Source organism: Plectropomus leopardus, chromosome 3 (assembly GCF_026936395.1).
Source record: "Plectropomus leopardus strain MGB_pleo_1.0 chromosome 3, ASM2693639v1, whole genome shotgun sequence".
Classification (NCBI taxonomy): Eukaryota; Metazoa; Chordata; class Actinopteri; order Perciformes; family Serranidae; genus Plectropomus; species Plectropomus leopardus.
In genome coordinates this window covers 7827640-7839684 of record NC_142178.1, presented here as the reverse complement: position 1 = coordinate 7839684, position 12045 = coordinate 7827640, and the positions used below count along the sequence as shown (strand labels likewise).

General features: G+C 40.6%; 1 protein-coding gene across 1 annotated transcript in view; it reads right to left on the bottom strand.

Annotated features, from left to right (window-relative positions):
- ptprdb (protein tyrosine phosphatase receptor type Db) overlaps positions 1 to 9294 on the bottom strand; it is a 243414-nt gene extending 234120 nt beyond the window's left edge. The window contains exons 1-3 of the mRNA XM_088075462.1: positions 9157 to 9294; positions 8896 to 8958; positions 8730 to 8801 (exon numbers count right to left, since the gene is read on the bottom strand). The gene's annotated coding sequence lies outside the window, so the exon portion shown is untranslated. The remainder of the gene's footprint in view (positions 1 to 8729; positions 8802 to 8895; positions 8959 to 9156) is intronic.
- Positions 9295 to 12045: the final 2751 nt, after the last annotated feature.

Sequence of the window (12045 nt, the reverse complement as noted above, 5' to 3'; positions counted from 1 at the left end):
GAACTCATCAAAAGTCTTTGTACCAGTTAGCACCAATTTCCCCGTTTAACAGCACTGTAAAATCTGACAAGTTGATTTCACTTTAAAAAAAAGCTAGGTAACATATTGCCTCGAAAAATTTAAGTACATTTAGCTATAAATCTTTTTTTGTGCGCATTTACTATCTAATTGTTAGCCCTCTGAAACCTGTGCAAATTGTTTTGATTTCTTTTAGATACATGGGGAGAAGGCAAGGAGCAACTTCTCAAGACTTGGCCCAAAAATGAGCACAAAATTGAGAGAAAAAAAGTTACAAGAAAATTACATGAAAATATGCACACACAAAAAGATTAAAAAATAAAATAAAGGGGGGAAAAAATCACAAAAACTGCTAAAAAATATTTATTCCTTTTATATATTTTGTTAAATTTTTCTGTAATATAATTTTAATAATAAAATTACTATAATAATAGCTTTGGGGAAATCTTCCCCTATTTCTTTTTTAATATTTTCTCATAATCCTCCCCTTTTTTAATTTTCTTTTAATTAAATTTCTTGATACATGTTACTGTTTTGTTTTTTTAATTTGTGGGTCATTTCTTATCAACATGGTCATGGCATTTTCCCTGTGTTATTGAAATAAATCAAACCAATTTGTGAAAGGCATCTTAACAAAGCACAATAAAAATTATGCTGATCCAGGTTTCAAAGAGTTAAGTTTACTCAAAATGTAGTCATATTTACTTAATTTTGTGCAGTTGTTGCAGCTTAAAAATTACAAGTTTAATTAAATCAATCAAGTTTACTTAACTTTACAAAATTAAGTAAACACAAACTCTTGTGAGTGGGGGGCCAGATTAAATAACATGAAAGTACCTGGTGCCAGCTGCTTTTCATATTATATGTTGTTTTGTTTTGTTTTTGAAAACACAAACAAATGAGACAAACTTCATCTTTTAGGATTCTTTTTTAGTAAATAACCATTAATTTATGTTGACCCATATTTAAAATTATCTTATATTATTTGATATACAATGATTGATATTGCACATTTTAAAGTGTTTTATTATTTTATTATGTTCTCAAGTTGCTCTTAAAAAAACAAACCAATTTGCGCCTTTAAAGGGCCTCACAGAGTTTTTACGATTTCTTTGCGCAAAATTAAGTATTTCCACTAATTTATTCAGTCAATTTTAGTTTAGTTATGGCACTTATTATTTATAAAAATGCAAAGAAAACCTAACTTTTTGTGGGCCTAACTCCCACTGGGCCTTGGGGAATAAGTCCCACTTTTTCCCCCCAAAACCACGCCCCTAGGGGGCGTATAGACATGGAGAAAGATTACACAATTATTGTACAATCTGTCTTGCAAATACTGTAGGATGCTTACTTGCATGATCACCAAAGACCATTTGAATTTGAGAAAAAATGTGAGAAAGAAAGAGAAGAGAACTTCAAACTGCATCTACTTTCATGTTCTTCAGGGTACAGTAGCCTCCTCAAAGATGCTTTCAAGAGATGACCTGGGACTTTTTGGCTCATAGCCACACTTACAGTGCCTCAGGTGGCGGAGGATGCTCAAGAGACTTGCAGCACTTGCAGTGTTGTTTATCATCCACACATTAATTTGGTAGAAAACCACTAATCCAAGATTCTTCCCCTATTTTGATGAATGTACTGCGACAAATGCATGAAGGAATGAATCGTTCCATACACTAATGCACATGGCAGGGTTTTGTTTTAAAGCAGTCCTGTTGATGAATTGGAGTCATTGGGGACAATGTTTAACAACAGCAAAAACGAATCAAAATGTTCATCAGCAAACTCACACAACTTGTGCAGTATAATCCAAGTCTCATTTATCCAGTCGTGTGTTCAGTGCTACCAAAACACATTAAAATACCTTCTGGTAAACTCTTTCCAATGGGGACTAAAAGTGAAACTAACCCGTTCTTTTCTTTTCACTTCTGTGCACGTCTTTGGGAAGTACTAAGCATACACCTGGACATATGAGACTCTTGTTAGACTGCACAAGTTGTGTGAGAGTTTGTAAAAGGACATTTTAATATAGTTTTGCTGTTAACTTCAATTCATCAATAATGTTTGCAGTTTTTGGATTCTTCGTTCGCCATGGAGGCATGCAAGTTTTCTTTACTAATTCAACTTAACATGAGTTGAGGGACTGATAAACAAATGGTCATTTTTGGGCTGAAATATTTCCTTAAACATCCTAGAATTTAATATACTTTTATGAAAAAAGCGTTAGCCTGTGAAGGGCAGAACCAAGGCGCTGTTTCACACAACAAATGCCATATGTTTAAAGAACGTGTCTATCGTTTAGGCCGATCATCTACTAACTTAATTGATTATGAGACAAGATGCGTCACCATCTGGGTGGCTTACCACCTCAGCTACACTATTTCCATGGGGGACACCCTGTGTGTACATTATAAAGACAAGAGAAAACAAAAAGGAAAGCAAGCAAACAAACATGGTTGCTATATCCAAATGTCAAACACAGTATTTCAGTATAATTAAAATTTAACAAACATACAAACATACACATGGTGATGGCAACTAAACTAGCTGCCTCGTGAGAGAACATATGGACTAGTTCATTTCATGTTAAACATACTGGGATGTCTGACATTTTCAGGAAAAGGTAAAGTTTCTTCATGTGTCATTCAAAGCATTAACACAACAGCAAACCACAAACCACTACAGAGAATGAGGTCATGCTAGCTTTGTAATTTTAGATGTAAAAGTTTGACTTCCCAGGTACAAAACTCCAGAGATCTTCTGCATCCTGGGGCCCACAGAGCAAGCACACCAGGGACCTTGCCAGTTGAGCGGCCATCTTCCAATTTAGCCCTCCACTAACATGAATAGGGATAAAATAATTTAATTGTGCAGCTCTTCTAGACATCAAAATGATACTGGACTGAATAAATCAAATCCTAACAGTGAAACAAATGATTTCACAGAGGTTGCGATGCTCACTGACAGAAAGGACATCTCTTTCCAACATGTTCTCATCCTAAGTCGTCACATAATGCCACTTTGCATTGGACTCCCACATCAACATATTATGTTCTAAGTATCCCTCTGTGTCTGCTCTTTACATAGTGGTACTCTACTACCCTGATGTCAACACAAGCACACGATGGGACTACACTGCACATGGTTATGTTTAGTCAACAAAAGCACATGGCAGCCAACGTAGGGACGTCAAGAAACACAAATCCTGGCACAGATGGTTAGGATTAGGCAAAAGAGGTACATAGTAAGGTGCAGAAAAAAAGACATCAAATTACGACAGGAAACAAACACCAGACTCCCACATGAAAGTCCAGACAGCCTATACAGTCTGCCCTCTACGGCCCTTGCCTATATTACATCGTTATCGGTGATCATATCATATAGACACAATAGGTTCTGTCCAGCCACATTCTAAGCTGACGTGTCCAGTGGCGTATCATGCAGATGTGAAAGGTGGCTTTCTGCGTTGGGATCTTACGGCAAAAGCCCTGCAAAAGCAGTGGTATTTGACGACTTCGAAATGAGAACAGATTGTTTCTTCATAATGTAATTCCACAAGAAAAAGTCTTTTTGGGCCCCATGGTACCACCACCTAGAAGTTGTTATCCCACAGTTTGACCAATGTGTCAAATTGGCTTTAAAGTCTGACGTTGGGGGCTTGGTTACAAAGTTTCTCTATGTTCTTTTGTTGTAAGGCAAATGGCCAGCTCAGGCGCAGTAGGTTTGCACTGTGCTCTTATAGGGGTTACCACTTGTAACTGAATGGCATTGTGGTAGAAGTGTAGTCCTAACCTTTCACATGCCCTCTCCTTAACACCGGTAGCTCTGTCAGCAGTGTTTAGCACTGTTTTTAGAGTTAGCACCATTAGCTCCTCAGCCCCTCTGATGTTGAAAAGCATGTCCAGAAAGACTCATACCCTTTGGATTTCCCACAGAGTCCCTTTTAACTCAAACATGACAACATGAATGTAGTATAAAATGCATTCTGTCACCCTCATACAAACGACATAGGTGACAGTCTGAGACTGACTGGAGGCATTCATGTGTCTCTACTCTGGGTGAATATTACAGCATCATCTCAGGGATCTGACAATGATAGCAGGAGTTAAAAGCTCCAAAAATGTGTAGGTGTAATATTTCATTTTCAAACGGATTCTTTTTTGGTGTGAGCCAACACTGCCAACCGCAGTAGTATTTCATTTTCGTATTATTTTTTATATTTCACTTTGATATTATACTTTCATATCAAGAATTCTGCAGGCAGAAGGTGCATGTCCCATCTGCTGAATGTCCTCTCTTTCATCAGCTGCAATCTTGACGGCTTGGTGACTGTTGCTACTCACAAAGTAAGAGTGGCAGACTTCTGGACACTCTGCTGCACGGGGAACAAAAAGAAAACTGGATAGGAATAAAAGAGGCAGGACAGGAGAGAGAGAGGGGGGATGAAGAAGATGGATGGGATGAGGAGGGAAAAGGGGGCGAAGGTCAGGGTGAGATCCATGTCTGTCTCATGCTACCTTCGTTGTCCGCAGAGAGAATGAGGAGAAAAGGAGGAGGAGGAGGAAGAATAATTCCAAGTGCTGATTCTTTTCTTTTCATATCTCATTCCTGAGTCACCACTTCATCTGTCCACCTACCCCTAGCTCTCCTTTCCTCTCTCTCTCTCTCTCTCTCTCTGTCTTCATCCTCTCTGTCTCTCTGCCCCTCTCTCTCATCCGTCCCTCCTTCCCTGCTTTCTTTCTCTATCTCTCTCTTTCTAGGAGCATCTCTTGTTTGTTCATGCACCCAAATGTCTGCAACATCCTGCTCTCTATTTACAGAGCATGTGGGATGAAATGTGTGTGTGTGTTTGTGTGTGTCAGCTTTGTTCTTGTGTATCTCCGTGCATCCGTACGTACAGTATATGCATGTGGGTTCGGCCGTGTGGCTTTTGTAATACGCTGGAATATTGATCCCTGCTTGCACTGTATGCTATGCAACTCTATGTATGTTGTGTGATCACATGTTAACCACATGAAACTGTTTACTAAAAGCGACAACAGCGGTAAGAGATACTTCCCCATGTGTGAATCAATGAGTCAATTGGCCAGTTAGACAATCAATCTGATCGTTCTCATGTCTCCTCGCAGAGGGCAGATAGAGGAAGACATAAGGAAGGGCAGAAGTGCATATCATAAAGCCTTTACTTTCTGGATTTAAAGTTTCTCGTGAAAGCCGGCTTCAGAGTGGTTTATTTAAGACACTCTGGGACTCAACACTTCTGTAGATTTAGGTCTAAACCTGGATTTCAAGGTGATGAGTCTTATTGTTATGCACCTGCTGCTGTATCTGTATCCATCTGTCCATCTGTATTCGCTTTCATGATTCACCCAAATAATGGAGAGGAAATTCTTTGTCCGTGTTTTTTATGCAGGCTGTCCTCTCTCCTGTGCTTAGCTGGATGTATAAAACAGCCGCAGACCTTGGATATTGGCAAAATCTATTTTTGAAAATGGAGAAAGTCAAGTTTACACTTGTGAGGCAACATGAACCGGCATGTTGACAATTGTGTACATCCAAAACACCCTGTGACACCATTTTTTTCTGCCTAGTGTAGCATCTTCTGTAACAACCCAGTCACCAGAATAAATGTTGGTTTTGTACATTTTTGCAAACCACAGAGATAAATTTGTATGCTAAGATGTCCACCATTCTGGGCTGTGTTGGCAGCCCCGAACATGACTGTTGTTCCATGACATTTTAAAGGCAATCAGGGACTTGATGCTGGGCCAGAAATTTCAACTCAGTCGCCAGAATAAATGTTGGCATTCTACGTTTCTGCAAACAACAGATACATTACATTTGTATATTCTTATGTCATGGACAACTGGAAACTTTCATTTATTTACATTTCTTTTACGTTTCAACAATGCTGTGGTTAATGTTTGGTTAGGTTTAGGCACAAAATCATGTGGTTATGATTAGGAAAAGATTGTGTTTAAGCTTAAAAAACAGGTTTTGGTTGCACAATCACAATGGGAGAGCCGTCAATGGTAAAAAGAACAGCCACTTTTCATTGCGCTATCCTTGCAGGATATGCAGCAACATCTCTGTTAAAAAAAAAAAAAAAAAAATGCTTTTGGTGGCACTATCGCACAAGAAAACGCAGCAATGTCTCAATAACAGACCACCACTTCTCATAGCGCTATCCATATTAGACGAGTTCTGAATGAGTACGGGCCGGTGACTCACCATCCACTATCCTCTCCACCTCCCAGTAATAATAACAAAAAACACTGATGACATATGAAGGTAATTTACATTTGTAACATATTATTTGAGAGACGTACAATGCTGACATTTCCTTTTGGAGACTGGCTATACAGTGCTAAACTAGCACTGAGAGGTCACTAAACTCAGATGTTAATGTCCTCTACAGCAACATAGAAACAGACCCATTGGAAAACTATTAAAGCTATATCGAGGCAAACTCCTCATCCTTTTGTCTTAATTATCCGTCCCCTGGGCTGTCATCATTAAGGCAAGCCAGACACTGGGACATATTTGGCATTATATTTTTAATGCTACAACAACCGGCTCAGCAAAAAACCACCACAGATTATTCACAGCGTGCGTCTTGGCTCGGCTCCATATACTGTGACACATTATTATACTCTGTCTTCCCCTCCTTCTCTATCCCCCCATCTCCCACCTCCCCATCTCCTCCCCTTCCTCTTCTCTCACCTCCTCGCTTCCTTCATCCCCCTTTTTCCCTCCTTAGATGCTTTTCTTGCCCTCTCTGGAATGAAAAAGGAAAGAACAAAGCACCATCATACATGTTCTGTCGATTCACTTACAAGGTCTGTATTGCCGTGTGTGTGTGTGTGTGTGTGTGTGTGTGTGTGTGTGTGTGTGTGCGCGCGCTGTGCGAGTGGGGCTGACTGTGCATTGTATGTGTGCCAGTTGTTTGTGTGCCTCTCCGTGTGCAGCAGGAAATTCAAAAACTAGGCCATATCGACCACCCAGGGGTTTGAAAGCTCAGGGGGTACCAAAGCAACATGGTTTAAATAAGGGGGAAAAAAGCGTTTCAAACGCCATAAAGGGGGAAGAGAAAAAAAAGACACCGCATATGCACATTCTCACGCACACACGCAGACGTGCACACACAGACAGGCACCCCTCCCATCTGATAAACCTCTGGCTCACATTGTGTTCAAAGCATAGCATCACACACATCTAAATAAATCTTATCCACCTTGATAAACATCCATGTTTCATTTCTACGTGCCTCCTCCAGCCCACGCTGGGGGCCAGCCATTTTCCTTTAGATTAGGGCTTCCCCAGCTGACAGCCTCAGAGCGATGAGCTGCAGACCTTGTCACTATCGATCCAGTTCAGAGCATAATGGATATGAATGGGATCAGCTCTGATTGGTTTTGAATTTTATCTCAGAGGCGGCAGTTTATCTCACCTTTTGACCACAGCAGTCGTTGGATGGGTCAGAGCAAAAAGTTTGTGTGCTGGGGTTCAAAACACTTATATGATATGAGAAGCTTAGACAACTATGAGGAACTTAAATTCGTTTTTCAGCATTAATCATTTTTCAGAGTCTCATTTTTTTTTAGTTTAAATGTTTGAGAAAGCAAAATAAACTCCAAGACTCCCAAAACTTCACAGTGGTGTTTGTCTGTGTGCGAGAAGTGGGGGTGGAATTTAAGTGTTTTTCTTTCAAGATGACTGGGACTATCAATAGTGCCATTAATATCACCCTATATCCTCTCCTGCCACTACAGGTCATCTTCCCCCTTGCTGTGTGTCCATTTAGACATTGATTATGTCATTTCACCATTGACCTGAGGACCTTAGGCTCCGACACAGCAGAAAATAGAAACCTAATGTAACCTCACACCAGGAGGTCAAGTCACCCTGTTGGACATTGAAGGTTTAGAAAAAATATTTATGATTCTTTCAATTGAGGAAGGGGGTGCAGTTACTGAACACACTGAGTCATCTTGAAGATTGTGGCCGCTCAGCTTTTCCTGTCGAATACACTATCAGTTATATAACACTCTTGTTCACCCCAGTGTCTACTACTCTGCTTCTGCTGCTACTGATTCACTATTATTAAAGGTGCAATCTGTGAAACGTGGGTGGACAATGACAGGTAGCTTTCAGACATCATCAATTTTAAAGGTATACTGCACATAATTTTCTGGGGAAAAACACTGCATTGAGCAGGCTGTTTTGCAATATTCACACATACATGAATGAAAAAAATGCACCAGAATTCACGTGTAACCCACGCAACTGGGAAGGCTGCGATCACGTTACCAATGCACTTGTGTGAGTAAAGAAGGTGCTTTAAGGAGCGAAAATCTGCGTAAGGCGAGAGGTTGTTGCGGTGGATGGGTCAAACAAACACTGGACATCCCCCTAGGAGACCATCACGAAACAAAGTGAGCTTTAGTTGTTTTAAGGTGCGTCTTCACCATGTTTTTTTTCCTACACCCAGCCTATTCAAATTTACTCAATTGCACATCTGCTTAGCAGCTGAAGAACCAAATAACACAAACAGCCACAGTGCGGCACCCAGGGACCGACTTAAGTTATTTAGAATCATCAAAATCATATACTATCAAAATCAAAAAGTTTGAGCTGCCAGGCCGTGGGTGAGTTGACACAGAATAACCCTCAAGCATCTACAATGTCCCTTTAGTTAAATGTCTCCTCACCTGTGAAGCCTCTCTGTGACTGTGAGTGCTGCAGCCTGGTCTTTGTCCTGTGTGCTGCATGCTGCCTTCTCCCTATCAATTGCAAAAATACAGCTGTGGAAATTTATCTCAAAGTCATTATCATGCTATAAATATATTTTCTCAGCCAATTATAACCTCTTCTCACCTGTGAAGCCCCTGCGTGACCACCAGTGTTGCCTTCTGGTTCATGTTCTCCACCCTGCTCTTTCTATTTTAGCATTAAAGATTAAAAAAAACCAATCGTGAGCACAAATTCTGCGCAGAAATTCAAGACGAGTGGGTCTACTCCTAGCATGAAGCTAGCTAGTCAGCCACAGGTAACAGTTTACCGAGCTATACTGGCATTTCATTAATTAGTCATCATTTAGCGAACATTATCAACAGGCAACAGCTTGACTCAACTTACACGTTTTTGTTGTGAAGAAGGAGTGCAGGTTTTTTGCCTCTTGCTGGCCTTTTTGCTGCACATTATTTGTGGCACTTTAGTTAAAGACCGACAACTCAGAGCAGCGCTGGCCGCGCACGTCTTCAACTGGGTCATGTGACCACAGCAAGACAGCGCGTGTCTGCCACCGCCCATTCCTGGTGCGTTTCATGACCGCTCGGAAAAATGAGGTACGACATGTTACAAATAAATTGAACTGTTGTTAAAAAAAAAAAAAGTGCGGGGGCACAGAAAGCCTACGGGAGGTGCGGGGGACATGTCACACGCGTATCCCGTGTCCGCTAGGCGCCTGCATGCTGAAAAAAGTTTAAATATTTATATTTGTATGCATTATCTGCACAGCAAACTAACATTTCCAGCAGATAACCACCAACCCACTATCAAAAGAACTTCTTTAAAAATTAACTGCATATAGTAACCGGGTCTCTAATTGAGAAAGGCCTTTAATTTGTTAAAATGTGTACCCACAGTGGGCTAGTAAAAGGGACTGGGCATCTAACTGGGACTAGGCTTATATTTGAAGTTTTATGGTAATTTAAAGTACATGACTGTGACATAGTCAATGTACCAGTGAGGAACTGAACAAGTAGGCCCTTTCATTTAAGACAGTTTCACAAGTTACAGCAGGAAAAGCACAGGTGTGAATGATAAAATTAACAATGACTGAATTCCATTTGGCTGCTTGCGTTTCAGGGTGCAGGTATTGTGCGTGCCAGCTCACTGTCACACTGTCATGGCTTACTGGGAGACTTGAAGAAACAGAGTCATTGTTGATGTTATTGATGCTTCTCTATGATAAGCCATAATGTCTGTCTGCTGTGTGAAAAGGGCCTCTGACATATGCATAAGCATATGCAGAGTAGCTGCAAAGGTAAAGTTTGTTTGTGGATTGGAGCACCAGCCGTTTTGCTGTGACTTTTCCAGCATACAGTACACACACTGGAGCCAGACTGCCAGTTCAAAACGCTTGAAGTTTAAGTAAAGCAGCCACCGATTTAGCAGAGGACTGAATGACTTTGAGCAGCTGTACTTGCAAACCCCTGCTGATATATTAATTATTTTGTGCAAAGAGGCAGTGGAATGTTACTGATTGCCACAGTCAGGGAAAGCTACTATGGGGGGGGGGGTGATTCATTACTAATCACTTCTTTGTCATTACTATTCAATACCGTGTCAATACAATTCCTTAAAAGGCAATCACATTGTTCATTACTTTCTAAAAAGTAAAGTAATGTTTACCTGTCATTTGTGTGACAGTTCTACACATTCAATGCATTTCCCACATCACCCATCCCAGATTAGATTTATTTGTATGATTCTACAGGACAAGATTTGTGTCTACTTCTAACATCTAACACCAATGCAATAGGTGGTGTCTATGTATGGTTGTGAAGGGTGTAAAGGTTTGCATTGAACTTTGGTGGCCACAGTCCATGACCAACAGCTACTTATCTGCCAGACATTGATCATAATGTCACCCCTTGTTTGGTCTTTGTAGGATTAGTCAATTAAAATATGCTTGCATGAATTATTGAAAAATGTTGCACTGAACAGGTTTTACAAAATCATCCAACTCCATCCAATATCAACCAACAGTCTGTTTAATAAAAGGGGTGCTGCGAGCCTCTATCCATCTCTTTCTGTATTACTTCCTGTGCACATGGTTGAAAACCTGTTGGGCAGTGATTCAGGCAAACTCACTATTATCAATAACAGGATGGAGTTGTTTTCGTCGGGGTTTTGACGACTTCTGTCTTCTAATCGGGTGCTTTAACAGATTGCATTTTTGTAAAGTTTGCTGCTGTAGACAGGAGATTCTGATCTGGATTCAAATTGTATTTTGCTTATGCTTATCTGTATGTGGCATCAAATCCAAAACAACAGAGCCAAGCATCCAGCCTCTTCTGCGACTTTTTCACTTAAAAGGACAGTCCATCCAAAAATGGAAAAATCATATATTTTCCTCTTACCTGTAGTGCTATTTATCAATCTAGACAAGGTATCCTTGTACAACAGTTTACCATAACCTTTAAAAATGCACACACAACAGTTTGTATGATATTCTAAGAATAGCGCCCCATGAATACCATCACATCCTTTATGTAAAGTGACATAATTATCGAAAAATTACGGAGGTTAGGTTTAGGCAAGTAATTTTCTGTGGTTAGGTTTAGGAAATGACCCATGGTGACGTCATAACTTCAACTGATTGTGACCCATTCACTGCCCCAACCTGCCTTCTAACTGGACCACTCAGGACTTCTTTCTCCTTTGACAACGTCAGCACTTCGGTCATGTAGTTGCAGCCTTCAAAAATACACAAATGCACAAATGCATAAATTGTTCCGTAGTAAAAGGTACAATCAGTGTGTGAGAACAAACTGATCTAGATCACACTGGTGTGAGTTTCTGAGTGTTGGAGATATCTGCCTACTCTTGAGTATAATGGAACTAGATCAGCTTGTGCTGTGCCAAAAAAATTACGTGCATCTACTCATGGATGAGAGGCTCACGCTTGTGACAGCACCAGATGTACATGGTAAATGGACTGTGCTTGTATAGCGCTTACTGACCACTCAAAACACTTTCATGAAACATTGTCACATTCACCCATTCACACACACACATTCACACACTGCTGGCCGAGGCTACCGTACAAGGTGCCACCTACTCAGTAACCATTCACACGCACTCACACTCTGATGGCGTGGCATCAGGAGCATTTTGGGGTTCAGTATCTTGCCCAAGGATACTTCGGCATGTTGCCTGGAGGAGCCGGGGATCGAACCGCTGACATTCCAATTAGAGGATGACCTGCTCTACCTCTGAGCCACAGCCGCCCCTTGCTTT